The 22,354-nt window shown below is 44.2% G+C and overlaps 1 protein-coding gene across 1 annotated transcript in view; it reads left to right on the top strand.

Annotated features, from left to right (window-relative positions):
• LOC146775989 (uncharacterized) overlaps nucleotides 1-22,354 on the top strand; it is a 649,670-nt gene that overhangs the window by 442,618 nt on the left and 184,698 nt on the right. Inside the window, exon 8 of the mRNA XM_085637079.1 lies at nucleotides 10,954-11,056. The gene's annotated coding sequence lies outside the window, so the exon portion shown is untranslated. The remainder of the gene's footprint in view (nucleotides 1-10,953; nucleotides 11,057-22,354) is intronic.

Raw genomic sequence — 22,354 nt, 5'->3', positions numbered from 1 at the left:
CACTTCACTTTGGTGTGAGCTGTCCCCTTGGTTTGTATGTGTGTGTGCCTCCCCATGACTTAATTTGTGCCACTGTGCTTTGTGGTGCAGTTCTTTGTCCAGGGTCAATGTGTCACTCAGTGCATTTCCCCAATGGGTCATGTGTGATGTTCTGGTGCTGTTTGTCAGTCATGGTTGCTGCTATGCAGTTCAACTGTGTGTGCTGCCCAGTCCTGTGGTCAAGTTGTTTCCACCTTTGTGTCCCAGATTTGTGCATCTATTGGGTGTTGTGTTGGATGTATGTGTTATTGCTTCACTTCCTGGGTGTGCTGTTGTCTTTATGCTGTGCTGTATGTTGTTGTGTGGGTTGGTGTTCTGTCACTGATGTCTGTGTGTGTGTCTGGTATGCTTGGTGTGCACACACAGCTTGTTGTGCATGCAGTGCTGTGTGTGTATGTTTCCTTGTGATGGCTTTGTGTGCATCCCCTGATGTTGTGCTATGTTTGCTATGTGATTGTTCTGCCTGTGCATCTGTTTGTTTGCTGTGGCTGTGTTGTTCTGTGATGGTGCACTTCTTGTGTGTGTTGTGGTATGTTGTCTGTGCATTGTTCCTGAGTGATGAGGTTGTGCACTCCTGTTGTGTCTGTGCTCCCATTGCCTTTCCCCAGTTTAGCTGCATAGGGCATATTTGTTGTTGCTGTTGTGGCTCTGTGTGTGTTTCGGTTAGGTTATGTGTTTGTCTGTTGTATTTGTTTCCACATTTGTAGTGGCATCCCTGTGTGTGTGTGTGTGTGTGTGTGATGTTTGTGGCTGAGCCCAGGGCGTGTGGTTGTTTGTGTGTGTATTGCCTGTCCAGTATTGCTAGCCTTCAGTGGTGTGTTTGGCACTGGTGTTGTGTGCTGCTGGTGTGAGGGGGGTGTGTGTGTAGATTATTACTGGTGTTTGTCAGTCCTGAGGTGTGTAGATGGTCCATGTCTGTAGTGCTGCTGGTGTACTCCTGTGAAGTAGTTGTTTGGATGTGTGGCTGTTCCCAGTTTGACTTCAGGGACTTCCTTTCATCCTTGTGCCTATACATGGTTTGCCTTGCTGTCTCCCTGTGTTGTTGCGCTGAGCTGTCTTTGGTTTGATTTCACTGACTGTGCCAGCCATGTGTGCTTTGATGTTGTGAGGTTGTTGTGCTCTGTTCCTTGTGTTGATGTGATGTACACATGCTTGTTGTGTGTCTCCATGGCCTTCCATTTGTGTGCAGCCCACTTTGGTTTCCCTATTAGTTGTGCTCCATTGCTGTTGGCATGTGGGGTGTGTATGTGTGTGTGTGTCAGTTTGTGATATGTATGTGTGACTGTGCAGGCTGTGTGTCCATTTGGATGTTGATGCCTTGTGTGTGTTCATTTGTTGCTTGTCCTCATTGCTTTTTCCCTGAGTGTGGTATTGTGTGTGTTTCCCTGGCCCTGTGCTACTGTGCTGTGTGTTGTGTGTTCCTGTGCAGCCACTCCTGCATTGTGTGTCTCCATGATTGTTTGTTGTGTGGTGCAGGGAATGTATTGCCCTGGCTTGTTGTTGTGCATGGGGTGCATAGGGGGGACACATGGCATGTGCCTTCATGGGGTGTGCTAGTGTGTGGGGGAGAGGGTGTGGCCCTGTGGTCTTTGTGCCCTGCCCATGACTGGCACTGCCTTTTGCATTGTGCGCATGTATTTGCTTGTGTTCGCCGCTACGTTGACGTGACCGGGACATTGCTGCATGGTGGCAGTAGCTGTGTGTCCAGGATGCAGCGGGGTGACTTTGTGGCAGGTGGGTGATGTGTGGGTGCCCTTGTGGATGTGTCCATGTCCCCCCAGGGTGTCTGATGTGGATTTGGACCCTTTGTCAGGCCGTGGGTTGTGTGTTGTGTTATTGCATACCTGTGGCATCGTCCGCGGCGGTCTATGAGTTCCTGGTGATGTAGCAGGTACAGCACCGAAAAGATGTGTAGAGCTGGGTCCATGGAGGTCGTGACCAGGACTCTGCTTTCGCGCTCCGCTGTCAAGCTTCCGCCGTCTCTGGTTGGGCAGTGTCTCCGCTGCGGTGTGTCTGCTTGCTTGAGTCATCCTAATTTGTGGAGTGGGGTGGACATCATTCCGCACGGTGGAGGGTCTCCATTGGCTCCCACTGCCGCGGTGGCGGGCGCACTTTGATGGTGGTGCACGTCGCACCGCGGCGGTCGGAAATTGGCCTGTTTGACCATACTAATATGGCGGGCGTGATGTCCGCTGCTGGTGGGTGGAAAAAGGCATTTTTCCGCACCGCCAGCGCCATGGTGGTCCCACGGCCCTACATCCTAGTGGACCCATAGTATTTTATCACTGGAAGAACAAAATACTCTTCGGCAATTTCCCAAGTTCTTTCTGCTATAAATGCCAATAAGGAAAAAAAGCTTTTGAAAGAAATGGCAGGTGTGGCTGCTTTTGCAAATTGAGCATGTAATGACAGCTTCAAAGAACATAAAAGTAATCAACTTCCTGCCTAAAATGTGGAATTAATTACATTTTCTGGGACATCTAAACATTGTATTCTTTACATTACAGTAATAGCCAACTTTAATGACAAGACAGTGAGTATGTTTCTGCCTCCATTTATCATGAGTAAAAAATTATCCGAACTGAAAACGTTTCAATCAGAACACTGAGATTGGAGTGAGAGAATGAAGGAAATTGTTTAAAAAAGGAAAAATTATCTATTGGTGAGTTCAAGTGCATTCTGGAGCCCTACTGCTGGAAATGATATTTTAAAAGCAGTGCGATTCATAGAAGCTTAACTTCCGACATCATACTGTGACGGCTTCACCTTTTCCAGCCTTTCTTTTGGTCTTCAAGGTATCCAAAATAAGCAATTCCTAGAGTAACCAGGGTAATTTGAGAAACACAAGATTCCCCAGACAACTTGCTAGTGAATCCTATATCAGTGTGTTCAATGACCATTTGCAAAGTTAAAACCTCACCTTTTATAATTCTATTAATCTTGAATGAGATTATACCTTTTCATTTATTTCTGCACATAAATTTGATTTAGTTAAATAAATAACATGTTGAATCAGTAAGGGACACAAGGTGTAGTATGAAACTCATCAGTAATGAAGCAACAGTGATTATAGCTGAAATAAACGGAATTTCGATGTAAGGAAATTTAGGGTTGTTCACATGGATCATTCATTTCAAATCCAAACTTTCTAGTATGAACATCACACTGTTATGAGTAAATGGATCAGTCCAGTTTGTGGGTGTGGAGGAAGAACAGGAGGAGGAAGAGAATGTTCGGTCCATAGTCTAATAGTAGAGGGTGGAGGGGAAGCCTAAATTCCTAGAGGGAGAAATGAGAGTGGTGACTGTGGTGGGAAGGGGGGACCCTATACAGGCCCAAGGACCATATCATTTAGTGTCTGTTTTCTGTAAATTAATACCTACATAACTTTGGACACACTCGTCTGGTCCAGCTCATTGACAATTGAAATGCTAAGAAACCATTCATTGTAGATTGTATTTTTATGTCCATTTCCAGTGTACAGTGGCCATATATACATTTTTCGGTTGACTTTGTCTTTTTTTATTTCTTGCAAGAAATTCCAAAACCTTGCATTTTCCCTACATTGAAACACCAGTTGCAATTTATTTTGAAGAAGCCTGAGTGGACCAAAATGACATTGCTGTATCTCAGTGATAAAGCCCTGTGATTTAAGTGATTAATTTTAATTTGGTTAATGTTCCCAACTGTTTTGAATAAAGAAATATATATTAAGTAGTGTCCCATTGTATTCATCAAGGTTCTGATCATGGTTATGAATCTTATTGAATCTGGTATGCTGGACATTTTCATTGTGTTTTTTAGGGTAAGTATAGCTTATGGGGATTTTCCTCAAATGCCAGGGTTGAACTTTTTTGACCAATTGGTTTCCTCTTTGTGCAATCAAACGTTCAATAAAACACAATCACACCTCTCTCTTTTTAAATATTGCTATGTTAAACAAAGGCCAGGGGCCATGTAATTTGCAAATGATTATGACAACAACAAATACACAACCCTACATTAATAGAAAAATGTAGGACAAATGGATGATGGACATCTAGATATTTGTTTTGAATAATTGCATACTCAACACTCTTGGTTTCTGTTTTTATTAGCCATTATAAGCATGGGCATATATTTTACAATAGTATAGTCACTAGTAGTTCAATAAATAAAATGCATTACATACATAATTTGTCCAGCATTAAAAAAATACATAAATAATTGCCACTCAACCAATTTACTAATATTGACAATTAATTTGAGAAATATTATATTTTTAATAATTGTTTCTTTGTCCCCACAAAACCATCCACGCACTTCTATATTGCAAATTACTTACAAAAATATATTCATTTTAATATACACTAAATAAAAAAGAAAATAGATACAACAGCTACAAAAACATTTTACATAATTATTTGTTACATACTTAATTGAAAATTAAATATTATTTAGGAATAAAATAAAAATATTTGTAATTTAAAGGCCTATTCTATTTCCTTACAAACAACGATATAAGAATTTAAAAATACTATAAAAATGTTAAACTTCAAACATTAAAAAAAAAACAATTTACGTACTTAATAATCGCCTACCTAATTGATTAGCAATAAAAACAATTGGCAATAATATAAAATTATTTGTAACTTAATTAACTCCCCACCCTATTCCACTACAAAAACCAACAGCCCCCTAAAACAATAAAGATACATAATCATAATTGTACAAAAACATAAATATACATTAAAAATAAATCAGACATAAATGCATAAAATAACTATTGAAGAACTAAACAATTTAAACCATTATAAATCAATAAAAATGTAATTTATCATGCAAAATTAATTAACTATAAATTAAATTAATTATAAGGCATTTTACTTTCCACCATATTCCCTCACTAACCGAGGAAAGAAAATGATTTTTGCACTGAAATTTGACATGAGCACAGCAACAAACGCCCTTGCATTGTGTTACCATGAATCTCCGAATTGTGGGCATCCAGGGATTGATTTCCTTAGCCTCAATAGGATGAAGCATATCTCACCCCTTTTGGAGGAAAGTTAAATCGACAAGTGATGCTTACTCTTCTCTATGATGTTATGTTCATCCAGATTCAGATTGCTATGAGTCAGAAAACTCTGCCTGAGAAACTCTTTTCTGCAGCAGATATGTATGTATGTATGTGTGAACCCCCACGTGGGACCCTGGACACAGTAGACACACACAGCTGTTGGTGTTTTATATTAAAGGGTTATTTATTATGTACGATCAGCACATAAACCTTATTTATTAACAACCTGTGACAAATTAGTCCAATATCTGCCAATTAATCTAATCTCTTCCTAATGCCTATATATTTGTATATGCCCACTGTGTGATCCCACTCTGCCCCCTTACTAGCTCTGCACCCCTTAGTTTGCACTGCATTGCCTCTTTGCCACCTCTGTTTTCTTTCTATCTTATCCCCTGCTCTCTCTTTTCCCTTGCCTCACTCCTCACATGCCCTGCTGCCTAACTGAGTCTTCTCATCCACCCAATATCTCTGTACTCCTCTGTCTGCAATGGAAAGGCCCTTGGGCATCTGTGGAGTGACAGCAGAAGAAAGGTTTATCAGCTGTGGATCAGCTTTTTGTGACACATTTGTGGTTCAGGTAACTGTAAAGGTGGAATTCTGCCAACCAATTATAGTCTTTAATGCTATAAAACTCTGTTTTGCTGCCACCCTCCTCCCTCCCTTCAGTCCCATCTCCCTTCCTTCTCTCCCAGACAAAAGTTGTTGATTAGAAATCTGAACACACTCCTGCTTCAGGTGCACTAGTTTTTTGGTTGATGGGCAATCACTAGACTGGACCTGTAGCTCAGTGTAAGAGCCTGAGAGAGGATCACATGACCTCAACTCCAGCCCACACAATCCCTCCTCCCAGGGCATCTCAACCCAGTTGTCCAGGCAAAGGATGAAGAGGGCAAGGCATACCTTCCTGTTTTAGCTTGTTCAAGTCTAGTGCCAGAAATACTGCCCGTTTTTCTACCTATACACATTAAGCAGGAAACATTCAAATTAACAAACATGCACACATACTCTCAATAGACACATATGTACCACTCGCAGCACACAGTCACTACATCCAACACTCACCCATCAACCACTGCCCAAATCTACAAAATACTCCTACATACCCTTCTATCCCTGCATCCAGACATGGACCTCTGTACTCCTTCACAAACCACAAATCTATGCCAAACCCCAATCCAAATCATCTAGCCCCACTATGTCACTAGCCCGCAGAGTCCATATCCATACTCCCTTCAATGTCACACACCATATCCTTTTCTCCGTAAATCCTTGAAATGTGGCCTGGTGGCCTTGTGCGCTTTTATTAGATCTGTGCCGTATAATACTAGAGATAATAATGTGTGATTAGATGAAAGACAGACCTGTTTGGTGTGATGCAACACAGCTTGCTTGATAGCCCTATTCGATTTTTATGAAGAGAAATACAACAAAAACACTACACCTGACGTGCACTAGTGGAGCAGGAGAAGACTCTACTGGTGAAAAAACTGTGACTACCGCTTCTAAAAGAAGAGGGAAACCACATGTTTGCAGTACTTCCATTCCAAACTATGAGTCCCTTAATACCAGGGTTTGGATGGCATATTGCAAAGAGCAGCATACAATATGCAAACATTTGATTTTAGACCAGTACTGGGTAGCCCTGTATTCTATAGGTTTCTTTATTGTGACATATGTTGTTGGAGGATTTGAATACAGTTTCTTTTACATTACAAAGAAAATGATATATTCCACTCATACTTTTCACAATCACTTAATTGTGTAGCAATCACTTAGGTGGTAGGGGCTGACATGTGTTGTGTGTGAGGTAACATAACTTGTTTTAAAATGTGGTTAAATGCCCATTAAATAGGCAGCTCATTTTTCTCCTACAAAATGTGATCTAGGTATTAAGAAAGTACAGCACTGTTTGAAGGATGTAAAAGAACTTATGCTACTGTTCCATGAAGACTTGCATGCTTCATTCAAGTCCTTTGATCACAATATTCTCTTGTACCACTGATGATCTGTGGCATACTGTGCATCCACTACCTATGGTATTTGGGACCTTTCTATGTAGCTAATCCATTTAAGTCTGTCTGTGGAGTCTGCCTGTGTATTCTGCATAGGTGCTATTCCTTCTTTATTGATTAGAGAATATTGTGGATAGCTCAGCTGGCCTAAGAAGATTGCCAATCTTTCTGTGTTTCACATAGCTTCCTTACATATCAGCTTCTTATACAACCCCAAAATAATATGTGAAAATCACAGGTGTTCAATAGAATAGTGATATAGAATTTTAAACACCCGAAACAATAGAACACATTGAAGTGTGTGTTGTCTGCAGTGCAGGAGAGATATTAACATTTGCAGTGCTCACAACCACTTCAGAAGGGTTGTAAGCTTTCACTTTTAGCTGACTTCTGGAACTCTGTTTCTCATCATTGTTTCTATGCTTGAACCTCTTAATGGCCTCATGTGCCCTCCTTGATCGCATTGTTCCCAATGAAAATCTCTTCTTTTGACTGACTCAAATACACCACCTCCTCACCATCCCTATTGTTCATCACTCTTGTTCTCCTTCATAAGCATAATCTCAGCCTCTTTTCATAAACATGTGATTTAGTGTGCTTCTTTTCACTTAGAGAACAGAGTGAGTTGTCTGCAGAGTTCCAAAATATATTCCCAAGGCATTGAAGTCACTCAAATATTTTGGGATTGTTAGTACTCATACACACGTCTACATTTTGGATGAATTTAGAGGAGAAACTAGGCACCAACATTCACTTCTTTGTTTCTGCAAACTCACCCAAGTCCACATGATGACCTCTAGCAAAAATATTTTTTTTCTTCATGGAGCCTTTCCTTTCACCTAGAACATTAGACAGCCCAGACAGTTTCTGGTGCATAGTCCTACTCTGATCCATCCGTCTAGAAATAGTATTGTTCTCTTTCCTTTCAAATTAGAACATTTCTCTTTGTGTTCGTCTTCTGACCTCCTTACTCATATACTTGAAAAATGTTTTTGCATTTCAGTCTCTGATACTGTGCTTGGTGATTTAGCAACTTCTGATTGGGATGCCTTCTGCATCTGCACTAACTCATGAATTAACCTTTCATTTTGATGATATATTCTTTACTAGATTAGCATTTGTATTAGTAATTTCTCTATTAAATTACGTGACAGGAGGACCACATTGAGCAGACGCACTGTTTATGCAAACGCAATGGTACCCAAGGGTTTACAGTTTTTCAAGATGAACACATTTAGATTAGAATGTGAGGTATGATGGAGAGTGAAAGAGGAATGTGAAAACAGTAAAAGATGCTGAATCCAATTATGTTTAATTATTTTTTTTTGCTGCTTTTTTTTATCAAGTCTGGGGAATCTCAATTTCCACACGTTTGTGTTGAGAGGTAGCCAAGAAACCTGGTGTCACAGATGTAAAACAGTGTGGTTGTGATAGATTAAACGATACATGCATGGATATTTTAAATGATCTAGATTCATACATCCACTTGTCTAACCCTTATTCCCACCCTAACATCCATACTCCCTGTCCTCCTGCTAGAAGTGCTCTTTTCTATTGAACTGTAAAATGTGATTGAACTCACTTATCTCTGCAGTGGTTTACCGATTTCAACTATTTAACATACAGAAAAACACATTTGAAATAGTCATATGTACCCGTAACTTCTTCTGAATAAAATAGTGACATTTTCAAGTAAACCACTGAGAACTGTTTTTTACACATTCATGGATTCTTAATTAAACTTGATGTTGAATGAAGAAAAGGAAGGACACGTGCATATTAATTTTATTAGACTGGATGTAAAAGATGAGAGGAGGTATGAGGTCACAAATGAAATCAACGATAGTGAAAAAAGTAAAGCGCCTAGGATTGAGACTTTGGAGAGACTGAGTTAATAAGCAAAGTGATAAATATGGGTGGGGTACTTGTTGATTTTTGAAAAGCATCTTAACTACACCGGCACCCACACGAACCTATAAAGCATTGTAGACTGGTGGTGGGAAACACAAAGGCTGACATTTTGTCTGGGTAATCCATAGGAATATAAGAATGTAATTTTTTTTTGAATTGTGTTAATGCGAATCACTTGTGATAAATCAGACACTGTTTAATTCCATAATCCCCTTTAAACATCTATACAATGAACCCCCCTCGTATTAAGCTCGTTCCCTGCAGTCCCTCACATTTCATGCACTTCTGTGGCTTATCAGGACATGTGCAAATGTTCTGCTCCTCCTACATCTCAGGAATATAAAGACAACATAATATATTATAGGACTGCTGCAGAATTTGCCAGTTTAAGCAATGGTTTCATTCTTATGGATGTGACTCACCCACATTGCAGTGGGAGCTGTGATGAGGAACAGTAGTATAACAATACTGAACATTACTGGTAAGATATTTGGGTACATGCTGACATGTGCCATCCCATGTTCGGTCTTTTAGACATACACATTTAGGGTAGGAGAAGTACTCATTCAGATACATCTACAGCACAAGATATAGTCTCTGATTAAAACAAAGTGGTCTCTGTGGAATCACTGGAATTCCTTATATGATGAAATATATGATAGCAAGTAAACACCAACAAACATATCTACCATTAATATACCTCTCTGTACTGTAACATCTCAGTTCTGCCCAGCTTTCCTGGTGTATATTGAATTTTCCGCTTCTCGTGCCTTTATCGTGATGTTTATGAACAAAACATTCCATCTATTTTTTTTAGCTTTCAGCAGCTTTCTATTTTTTTTTTAGCTTTCAGCAGCTATCTCTTCCAAAAAGTAGAATGCTACCAGCCCTCAATGGTTCATGGCCAAACCTGACTTTGATCACTGTTGGGACTGCTGCAACGCAGATCGAATCATTTTAGAGTACTGTAGAGCGCTATAATGTGTTATTGATCTCCAGGGGAGACCCCAACATTTTTTCAGGCTGACACATTTGAAAATACAAGTTAACACAAGAGATCACCTGCATTTCGTAAGATATCTTATTTTGTTATTCTAGTCCCAAAGAATAGATAATTAAATTGTATTCCATCATAGAAATCGACCAGGATTCGAGTTAACCATGTTGAAACACTTTTGTAATTGTTCTTAACCAGAACATTTATGATTTCAAATAAGACCGTCTTTCTGAGTCAGGTGAAGCAGTGTCCCAAAGGGAGGAATACAGTACTGCCCAATTCCAGGAGGCCCAGTGTTCCCACACTCTAGATTAGCTGTGCAGTTCCTGTTCCTGAGATTACCTGGTGCAGGGAAGCCAGCCCTTATTTTTTACCGGGTACAAAAATTTGCCTGGTAAATCCATCATGGCTAGGAGATAGAGCCAGTGACGAGAGGCTCAGGCTGCACCCCAACAATCCCTTGCCACCGATTCAACACCCCAGCAGCTCTGAAGCCTGTCCTGCCTTCAACACCCTCCTTTTGCATGGTCCTATTCATTACAAACTACTGTACTCCTCTGCCTACATTGAAGACCTGCTCAGAGCAGGTGGTAAATGTGAATGGAAAAGTTCCCAGAGTCTTAAAAAACCTGCTGGGTTTGGCCGGTAGTTCTGGGTCAAACCTGCGATTCCCTATTGCAGAGAATGTAACTCAGAATGCTGTGATTGCAGAAGTGGAGATGGTATCTATAACCTCTAACTCCAGCTTCAATATCTCTCTCCTTACTCTAGGCAACTCAGAAAGAGGCCATTTCTACTTTTCAGGAAATTGCCCAAACAAAGGTGTCTTTTCTGTATAAATTTAGTATATTTGAACCTGCTGGTCAGTACTACACAAATTGTCTATCACAGTGCAGTACATTCTGTCTTAAAGTGTAATGTGTTTTTTCTAGGCCTTGGCGGAGTTCGTGAAGTTCCTCTATGAGGAAGTCCGCAAAGCGTCAAAAAAAAACTCTGCTGCCATGCTCCGAAGAGTTCCGCAAGTGGTGGAGTGAGGTAAGACGAGCTGCTTGCACTGATTTATAGCGCTGGGAGTTTGTTCCATGCTGTAAAATCGGCACGAATGGCACCATGCACAGTGGACTAGGGCACAGCTTCTTTCTGCCGCTTGAGTAGATGTCCTACTCGAGCAGCAGCTTCCCCAATGCGAGCGGCAGGTTTCTCAATGCGAGCGGTAGTGACCTGCCTTGATCACTTGGTTTGAGAAATCTCAGCAGGGGGTGGTCTAGAGTTGGATTTTCCTCGCTCACGCTTGCCTTCTTAATGTTGGCGAGCCACAAGAGTGGATAAACTCCGGTCTGCAGAGTTTTTCAGACCTCCGCACTTTATGCGGAGTGGGAAAAGCTCTGAAAACTCCACAAGCAGAGTTTACCACCAAGGCCTAGTTTTTTAACTTGACACTTGAATTTAAAAACAAGAACTACACTATCGGTAAATAACGTACATATATTATTGCAGGGATTCTGCACAAACAGAATTATGCACAGGATAATGGGACCTTGGTGTATAGGGACTGGGTCTTCCTATCACCTCAGTGCCCACGAGCCCAGGACTGACTAGCAATAGTGTCTCCCTTGCTCTCCTACTCACTCACAGAGAAGCAAATGATTAGATACCCCAGAACATAACACTCCCAGATCTCTCAGGAATTGCGGTAACAAGACACACCCTTTCGCTCGCTTTCTTGTACTCGTCTACAATAAGATCTGATAGAGACAAGAAACAGTTTAAAATTATTATTTTAACTAACGTGCCCTAACATGTAGTATACGTGCCACAATAAGCAGGAAAATGCATAGTATAAAAACAGCAGTCAAAAGTCAGCATAGCAGCTAGTCCAGGTAGATGTCATCATGTCATCATTAAAAAAGACAATGGTGCCTAACCTCCTCCCCTTGCTACTGAGAAGTATTATTATATGTTAGAAGATCTCTGGCCTTTGTTAGCAAACCCCATACCTTAGCCTATAGATGGTAGATCTACATCATTGGTGCTGTCTCGCTCTTCTCCCTGGGAAGGTCCCTCTCCAAGTGTCTCTCACCTAATTCGTGTACCCCACTAAAAACCAAAGTATGTTGTCCAAACGATAGCTGCATCAGTTTCTTTTGTCTAAGGGCTAAGGTCTGGCCAGAACAAAATAACAAGGGACATTGTTGTTCGGCCTCGCACATAATATTCAGTCAAAATCCCAGGAACATAAAGAGTGTGAACACAGTGATGAGTTCTCATGTGAAAGCGGTCATTGAAATATTGCAAAAAATAAAGACATGTAGTAACGTGCACAAAAGCAGCAGGCAGGCTGCAACGTGCTCATGCTAAGTTAGTGAAAAACAATAATGTCTCCTTGGGCCACGTGACATTATGACACAGTAGTACAGAATAACCTCCTGATTAAATTATTTTAGTTTAGCGTACATTTTTCTTTGTCTAAACACTCCATGGTAAATTCACACTAGACGAGAAGCACACAGAGAAAATAATGAAGGACATGTTGGGAAAACGGTGTAACTTAGGGAGACATTTTAAGTATGGCAATCTCACAGATTCTTGATCTAAGTCACAGCTTTTGCAGTTTTAGGCAGAATGAGTGCACTCTAAGACCAGCCAAGGGTCAAAGACCTGGGAGGCACCATTTGGGGGTAAGGAGTCACCTATCTTAGTAGCAGAGAATAACTCCATTCATGAATCTAAAATAACTTGGCAGTAGTATGGGGCTTTCTCAGATTCACATCTTGTTCTCACCTTTGTTCCTGGCGCCTAGTAACACTATTTTGTCTATTTATGATTATCAGGTGCATAAAGATATGTGCACCCACATTTTGTGATCAAAGCAACACAGTTAAATGAACTATTACCTGAAAAAATATTATTCTACTTATATTTGTCCTTCCATCAGACGATGTAAACATAAATAATAGGGATATGTTTTGATAGATGTATAGTGTAATTACTGCTGACTCCTTGCCAATAGAGATGTCAGTGCCTTCACTACAATGCAGGACTGCACCCTACAACAAATGTGAACTGGAGAAAGAAATACAAGGGGCACGAACCACGGGGACGGGGCACCTCTTAAACATAAGCATTTGCAATGCAATAGGTCTCGCATTTATGCAAGTTTGAACTATTGACATTCAAATAACAATGCCTTTTATTTTTGTTTTCGTTTTAAAAACACAAATAAATGGCATTGCCATTTACATTGCCAATAGCTTAAACTCGGGTAACTGTGAGACCTATTGCATTGCAAATGCTTGTTTTGCAAGGGCATTAAATGGAGGTGGACAGGGAGACAATTCCCTAATTCATGGCTAAGTTAAGCATTCCACATTGATATGTGCCTGCCATAAAGATTTGCGACGTTCCACAGGGCGATGTGAGACAGGCCTGGCTTGCTTTGAAATTTGAAGTTGGATTACTAACCCAGGAAAAAAGTGCATCTAACCCCAAACACTAAAAATAACTGAAAACAAGCAAAGGGCACATGAATAGTTTTTTTTAAATGGCACCACAAACACAAGTATGTGTTTAACTTGCAGTTCACGCCCACGCTTGACTTCCAAAAGGGGGCTGCTCCCTGGTAGAGACTGGATACTGCTCTTCTAGTTACTGATTGTAACCTTTGCTTGGGTTTATGAAGAGTTAAACAGTCAGCATCCTGTGAACCTTCCATGAGTGCACGTGGTCACTGTGGGTGGACTGTCCGTGTCCCCAACAGTGTAGCACTGGTGACACATAGTAACAGGGATGGGTAGGCAATAAAATACAGGTAAAAGCTGAGGGAGCGAGTGTTCTCATATGTGAGGATCAACTGTTCAAAATTAAAGACAAGCAGCAGGGAGTGAAGAGCTCTCTTGTGAGAGGGACATGGGGAATGCAGTAATAATGCACATAAGGGGCGTCCATGGCTCTATTGTGAGAGGTACATGGGGAGTGCATTAGTAATGCGCACAAGGGGCGTCCAGCGCTCTTGTGAGAGGTACATGGGGAGTGCACTAGTAATGCGCACAAGGGGCGTCCAGCGCTCTCTTGTGAGAGGTACATAGAGGAGTGCACTATTAATGTGCTCTCGTGACAAGCACATCTCGGGAGGGGAAACCTCAAAAATGACAGCTGGGGTCAGAGTGGAGGGGCGAAGCACAGCTGGGGATGTGTGGAGGTACTCCTGTGGGGAACACAGCTGGAGTGGGCGGTGGTGGTGATACGCACAGCTGGATATGGGTGGAGGTACTCCCTACTCCGATGAGCAGTACATCAGAGGATGGAGGTGGGCGAGAAACACGCTGGGATTGATGAAGGCATAGCGGGTGAGAGGTGGTGATGCTCCAGCAAGGATTGCCTTAGTGGAGCCCTCCGCTACCTACACAAACCACTTCATGCGCTGTGATGCCATAACTATGGCAGTAAGCGCTAAACAAATGGCAATAACTAACTCTAGAAAGCAGAAAGAAGGAGGGGGCTCCAGTGCGAAGCCAAGCTGCATTACTCTGAGATGTGTTTGTAACCTCTGGGGTCAGTGGGAAAGACAGCACTATAGCCCGGCAGAAGCTCGGTCTTGGAGATCTGGCGGCAGAGCAACAACCCCAAGTACTGGCACAGACGAGAGAACCCGGTTGGGGTGGGTAGAGTACAGAGGGTAGTGTACTGTTAGGGTGGGTGGGCTAGGAGCCAGGTGTCCAGAGGGAGGAAATGGGCTATGATTGGATGCAGCAGCAGAGCCCTGGGTGAAAAGGAAGGCAAGAGGCTGCAACAGCAAAGGCAAGTGGATGGAGGGAGTAAGTGGTTCTAACTATGGGCGCAAAGCCTAGCGCGTGCGTGTGTGTGTGTGGTGGGGGTTAAGGACTGCAGACCACAGAGTTGATTATGGACAGTGGAAAAGGGGGTTCAGGGTTACAGGCATCGGAGCCGGGTATGCCCAGACATACAGTGCAAGGCTACAGAGTGCTGAGCCAGGTGTGCACAGGCAGGGGAGGGGTTAAGGCTACAGTGTGCCGAACCGAAACTGCACAGGGAGGGAATCAAAGGCTTCAGACTCTGGAGCCGAGAGAGCACAAGCAGGGGAGGAAGTTGAAGTTGAAAGGTTTTATAGAGCGCTCTACTACCAAGCGGTTTCTTGGTGCTGAACAAAGACTATCATGAGGAACGCAGGGAGGATACTACAATGAATAGGCCATGGAGAAGAGGTGGGTTTTAAGAGCTTTGCAAAAGTCCATGTAAATGGAAATGGATCTGATGGCAAAAAGAAGTGCGTTCCAGAAGAGGGGGGCAAGGGTAGAAAATCTCGAACCACCAAGTTTTTTTCTTCGGTAGCGAGGGACGGTGAGGAGGAACTGGGTAGAGGAGCGAAGGATTCTGCCCGGGACGTAGGCATTGATCTTTGATCTGATGAAGTCTGGAGCCGTGCCGGCCAGTGACATGAAGATCAGGCAACCCATCTTGAATAAGGATCGCTCCAGGATGGGAAGCCAGTGAAGGGTCTTTAGAAGGAGGGTAATATGATGGAATTTTGGAAGCCTGTAAATAAGGCGAGCTGCCTGGTTTTGGATGAGCTGCATACGGCGGCGCTCGTACGCGGGAATACCGACATACAGGCCATTGCCATAGTCCAGGCGGGATAGAATCATGGCCAAGATGATGAGTTTGAGGGCTTCCACAGAGAAGTAACAAGAGATTTTACGGATGATTCTAAGGGACAGGAAACAGGATGAGACCACCGAGCTGATCTGGGAGCACATAGAGAGGTCTTGGCTGATTTTAATACCCAAGGTTTTCACAGACACAGAGGGAAGAGGAGGGGAGCCAAAAGTAGGGGGCCAAAAAGCAGGGGTCCAGGGGTTAAAAGGACCACCGATAAGAACCAACTCCGTCTTGTCGGGATTCAATTTAAGTTGGTTGAGGTTCATCCAATCATAGATGAATGTCAAAGTGGAGCGGAACTTGCGAATAGAGTCAGGAGAGGGGGAGAGATTGAAAATGAGCTGAAGGTCATCGGCATAATTAAATAGCGTGACCTCCATTTCCTGCAAGGTGGCAATCAGGGGATATATATAAAGATTGAAAAGGAGAGGAGAGAGAGACGAGCCCTGGGGCACCCCGCAAGAGACTGGACAGATGGGGGCGGAAAAGCCCTCCAGTCTAACGGCCTGGGTACGGTCCGTCAAGAAAGAGGTGAGCCAGGCAAGAGCCGAACCCCGAACGCCGGTGCCCCCGACACGGTCTAAAAGAATGGAGTGGTCGACCGTGTTGAAGGCAGCGTACAGGTCGAGGAGGACCAGGGCCTGCGGAGAGTTGATGTAAGCACTCCTCCTGAGCTCATCCAACATGGAGAGGACAACGGACTCCGTGGAGTGAACAGGGCGAAAACCAGCCTGGTTAGCGGCGAGGAGGTGATTATCTTCGATAAAGGTGGAGAGGTAGGAAGTGATGTAGCTCTCCAGGATCTTACTCAGGAATGGGAGTAACGAGATGGGTCTAAAGTTCGAAAGGAGGGTGGGGTCGGCACCCACCTTTTTAAGAATGGGAATGACCGTAGCGACTTTAAACAAGTCAGGAACAATTCCCTGAGAAATGGAAGAATTAAGCAGGGTGAGGGGGGTATCAGGGCAGCTGGAAAATATCTCCCTCAGAATATGGGCGGGACAAAGATCTGAGGGGGAGCCTGTCTTGACTTTCCTCAACAGGGTGAGGAAGGTCTCCTTTGGGATCAGAGGGAAATGGTCAAGGGTGGGGAGGGTAGGCGGTGGTAAGGGACAAGAGAAAGACGGGGGAGGCCGCGGTATGTGGCGCTTGATCTTAGCAATCTTCTCAATGAAGTAGTCATTGAGGGCATTGCAGAGGGATTGAGAGGGGGTAGGCTTAGGGGCAACTCTATCAGAGGCTGCGAGCTCATGTACGATCGTGAAGATCTCTTTGGGTTTATTGGCCACTTGATAGATTTTGTGGGAAAAATATTCCGACTTGGCTGAAAGTATGGCTTTTTTATAATCCCGGAGAAGGGCCAAATAATGAGCCTTCCAATCCTAACAGTACTTGTGCCTCCCGCGGCGTTCAGCCTGCCTAAGCGCAAGTTTCTGGGTTTTAAGGTCATTGGTGAACCATCTGTTGGCGTCATGGGAGCGACATGTTCTAACCCATTTGAGGGGGGCAACTTGGTTACAAGTAGCGAGTAGCCAACTATGGATGGTGGTCACCTGAGAGTTAGGGAAGGTGTCAGCTAAAACAGGAGATGAGGACGCTAGGGAACGGCAAAGAGCTGGCAAATCCACACGGTTCCAGTTTCGGGCATAGATATTTTTGGGGAGGGAAGGATTAGTAGCCACCCTCAGGTCGAGAAGGAAAGAAATCAAAAAATGATCTGACCATACGCAGGGAAGCACCGAGGGGGTGGAAATTGACTGATTGACGGACCAGACTTGGTCCAGTGTGTGACCGTGTGTGTGGGTGGGGGAGAGAAATATGAGATGTAAAATTCATACAGTGAAGGGTATTATTGAAATCTTTGGACATGGGGTCCTCGCGAGGATCACCCGGCCAGAAATTAAAGTCTCCTAATAGTAGTACCGCGGAATTATTGATAACAAGAGTGGCAAATAGTTCCTGTATGGCAGGGATAAAGTGGTACATTGCCTGAGGGGGCCGATAAAGAAGCACACAGGTAAGAGGAGTCGCAAGGTTGGTGGAGCGAACAACCAAGCAATCAACTGCTGCAATGGGGGGATGGGGGAGAGGTTGAAACTGGAGGTTGGAGCGGGCTATCATCGCCACTCCACCGCCGTTCTTCCCCTCCGGGCGGTCGGCACGCAGGACGTAGTACGGGATGGGAAGGGCTGCTAAAACATCTGGCAAAGAATCAGGAGTGAACCAGGTTTCAATCTTAGTGATGTCCAGGAGATCAAAGAGCTCCACTTGATGTTTGACCGCAGAGCGAGTATTGAGGAGGTAGGCGGTGGCCATAGGGGGAGGACTTGCACGGAGTTGGGGCGACGGATGCAGATATACAGAAGGCAACGCCAATGTTTGCAGTCTAAGCAGGTGAGTTGGCAAGTTGGTGTAGTCTAACTGAGAGATGCCAAGAGTATTAAGGCGAGCCACCAAGGAATTGATAATAGGCAAATCGGCACGATAAGCTAGCAATTGTGCAGAAGAGTATATAAGAATATTGGCATAGTGAAGGGCCCTGGGTCCCGGCCTGACGCGGACGGGCGCAGACGGGCTTGCCTTTGGCGTGCCTTCGGTGCGCCCGCTGCGTGCGTCCGCTGCGTGGTCGGGAAAGGGACATCCTCTTATGCTGGTGAAGAGAGTGCGTGGCCTAGCGTGAGCAACGTCACCCAGGGCTTCCCCCGCGATGGCGGCAATCCTCCCCGTAACCCGCTACAGTGCCTAATCGGCTGCGCAGGTAAGAGTGGAGAGGGGAAGTGAGGAATGAGGGGGGTAAGTGCCCAGAAGCTAAAAACAAATGCCAATAATAAAATTAAAACGTAGCGTTGCTCCCGGCTTTCCGCCTCAGGAGTTAGTCAGTGTCAGGAGTCAAGGAAGTGTGTGGAGCCGGGAATGCACAGGTGGGAAAGGGGCTTAAACTAAAGACTGCGGATCTGGGTTTGCATAGGGCGGAAAGAGGGTAGAACTAAGGGTGTCCGAGCCGGATGTGCATTGATTGCAAATCAGAGTGTGCACATATCGGTGAAGGTTGGGTGTGCACAAGGAGGTAAGGGGATAGGACTGTAGGCAGCAGGGACTAGTGTCCACTGGGAGTGGAGGGATTAGGGCTTCAGACATCAGAGGGTTAGGACGATTTCAGGAATGCTCAGGGACTGGCAGTGAACGACGGGTGGCACAGCAGGGCGGTAAGTTGTACAACTAAGGGAGGGCAGAGCTGGGTGTGCGCAGGGTAGTAAGGGGGTACAACCAAATGTAGCAGAGCCGAGGAGTGTGTGCAGGGTGTTAAAGAGGGTACAACTAAGTATGGCAAAGCCAAGTGTCCGCAGGCCGTAAGAGGGTCACTGAAGGGTGGTTAGGTATGCAATGCACGAGGAGCCTTGTTGCCGAGAAGCCCTTACCTGCTTTCCACAGCCCCTCCGGTTGGCCCCAGCTGGGCTGCCTGTTCAGTCCCACGGAAGATTCCCGGGAGCTCTCTTGCATGCTTCCCGGGGCAGCGGAAGTGCTGTGACTATGGAGGGATCTTCCCCGGTCCTGAGAGCCTCGGTCTTTGGCACTTCAGCGACTCATCCTTTGACCCTGGAGCAGCCTACAAACAGCAGGGTCTGCCGAAGAGCACCATCGCCCGCGACCACAACAACTTCAAACCCTGCTCCGCCCAATGAGATCATCACATGGGGCCAAGGGTGTCTGCTTTTTTTTTTTAGTAAACAATTCTTTATTCATTTTCCAATTCGATTGACATTTAATCATATGTGCCAACTCGAAATGGTATGATTTGCGAAGCATAGCGGATAGCACGGCAACATTTTTGAAGATAGAAGTGGGAAATTTTTTTTAAAAGCTGCGAGGTACGGCCTGATTGCCATGACATCCAACACTGCGGGGGTGAAGGACGGAGGTCCCCTGCTCAAGGCCATGGTAGACTGTGCAATGTCTAGTCCCTACTGTGTGAGGTGCCATGGAGCGGAGCAATGCCGCGTAGAGCATGACCACATGGAGAATCTCCGGCCCACCAGCACCACTGAGAAGCCAAGAGGAGTGGCCCAGGCGATGAGCTGGGAGAGAGGCTGCATGCGGCTGAATGTGCATGGAGGAGCTCCGGCTGATCAGCACTCCGAAGAAACCCTGGGGCATGGCCAAGGCCCAGGCGAGGGTAGAGGTGAGTCGAGAGAGGTTACCTATGGCCAAAAGTGAGCGAGAGTGAAGCGGGCAGCACCACAAGAGGCGTGCCTGCAGTGGAGGGAAGTTAACAGGAGAGGCCTGTTTGAGGGCTAGAGAGACCAGAAAAAAGTGCTTAGCGACTAATTAAAAGACACTGTGTCACGCGGCGAGTAAAAGATCCAGTCCAGGTGGGCAGGGCCAAAAGGAGACAGGGCAGCAACAAGGAGGTTCTAAAAAGCCTCATTGACAATGGAAAGCCAGGGTTTAGCATGCACGATGACGAAAGCCAATACGAAAACTGGCAGAGCCTATTCTCCACTTCTGAAATTGTCTTGATTACTAGAGGCCTCTCAGAGCGAGCAGCACATGCGCACTGCAACGCTAGGCGAGACCTAATGAATGGAAAATTGAAGCACCTCATACTAAAAAGACATACACCTATCACAACAGGATAAAGGATGCAGAAGATGCTCATGGATTCAGATGGTGGCCTATCCCATCCAGGATTCAGCTCTTCTCTGAAAACCCTAGGGGCCTCATCAAAAGTTCTTCAGACTTAGGTGCCAGGATACTGATGGTCCAGAATCTTCAATTTCCTGGCACCAAAATACTGGAATTACAAATTATTTATCCAGAAAAGGGGAATTCAGACCTGGGAAATCCAGGTAGAAAACCCTTCATTTTCCTCCCTTCTGGGGAAAATAATTGATTTAAATCTACACCTCTTTATCACATACTTGGAGCTTGGCTACAAGGGCTGAGCAAATGAATGGAGAGCTAGGGGTAGCATTTGCTTCTCTCCTCATGCTTCTGGAAGAGGTTGTGTGGAGGCCAGACTCAGCCTCTTTCCACAGTCCCCAGCTCTGCTTAAGAGGCAATGGGTCTAAAGGCAGGGAAGTATCAATTGCAGAGTTTATGGGCCCAAACTTCTGGTCTTGGAGACACTGGGTAATCTGGAACGGCCCAGAGCAGTATGCCTCTCTACACTGGAAACATCGCTCTGGAATTCATTTAAAGATGGCCTAGAGCAAATAAAAGCAGGTTTATACATGAAAGTTAATCTTCATTAATTGGTGAGATTTTTGTGTGGCACTGTGGATAGGTGAGTGAGTGAATGGAAGAATTGTTTAATTAGTGGATAAATGGTTGGGTGAGGCATGGTCCAAGGGCAAGGTATAATTATTTCGCTGTGCTGACAGTTAACTTCATTAGTGCTGCCCACAACCTGTTACATGTAAACAAAACAACACGTTTACACTTTTTGCCTTTCCGGTACCAGTAATAATTTTACTTAGTATGAGTATTATTTGTCCCACTGTTATGCCAATCTGCAGTGATCAAAGAGACATAAATAACATAATAGTTAATGATCTGCAGATCCATCAGTGACCCAATGTACTCTAAAGTGTTAAAAAAAAACTCAGCTTATATGTTTAAAACATTACACTACAAATTTGCATTTATGAGAGTTTGTATTATTCATTATGTATACTTGTTGTAAGAAATTGAAGTATTAGTTGAGGGTGGTGAGAAATAATAATAATAATCACAATCCTTGTCAGAGTGAACCTCAAAATTCATCAAATTAACCTGTGTTTAACCCTGTGGTAGCATGGCAGAAGACCACTTAGACTTATGTTGGAGGTAATGAGTAAAATAAACAGAACACAATGAAAATCCCAAACCAAGTTAGAAAAATAGGGAATATTTTCATTAATAAAATGACACAAAAACAACAAAACTTCAATAGCAGAACCGGAAATATTATTTTTTAAATTTGAATTCAAAATAGTGCCAATCATCACAAAGCACCATCTTTGGTTAACTGATTGCGTTAGAACGGGTCAAAGTCAAAAGTTAAGGTTGACCACAATGGTGGAAAGTTTACCTTCTGATTTAGAAACATTTATGTAGAAAAAGTGTTTGTCGACAAATCATTGGTGGGGCAAGCTGCAAGCTGACTCTGAAGAAGACAGCTGAAGCATGGGGTCCGGGTGCGGTCATTAACATAGGTGGGAAAGCTCAAAGTGGGAAATGTCAGTGTCCCAGCAGGTCTTGACATTAGCTGGCTTCAGAGTTAGAAGCTTTTCTGGAAGTCAGATCACATTCAGCAGGGCAAACCAGAAAGCTGAGGCTGACTGACGATTGGACATCAACATCTTGGTTGTGAAGGCAGAAAGTTGAGAAAAAGTTTCTACGTCCCATCTTTTGAAGTTTAGACATGAGGAGTACACTCTAACACCAGTCAAGGGTCAAAGATCTGGGAGGCACGATTTGGGCGTAAGGACTCTCTCCAACGGAGGCTAGCAGCAAGGTCCAGGACAGGTCCAGTTAGTACTAGTCAGATGGGCGGTTGCAGGGAGCGAGGGTTCTGGAATCTTGGTGTGCCCCTGTAGCTCAGAGGAGATCAACCAACTTCTGAGGTCCTGGAGGCAAGCAGGTCAAGTCCTCCTTCAGGTTTCAAACAGCATGCAG

The sequence above is a fragment of the Triturus cristatus genome, chromosome 12 (genome assembly GCF_964204655.1).
Source record: "Triturus cristatus chromosome 12, aTriCri1.1, whole genome shotgun sequence".
NCBI lineage: Eukaryota > Metazoa > Chordata > Amphibia > Caudata > Salamandridae > Triturus > Triturus cristatus.
This window is presented reverse-complemented; position numbering and strand designations above follow the sequence as displayed.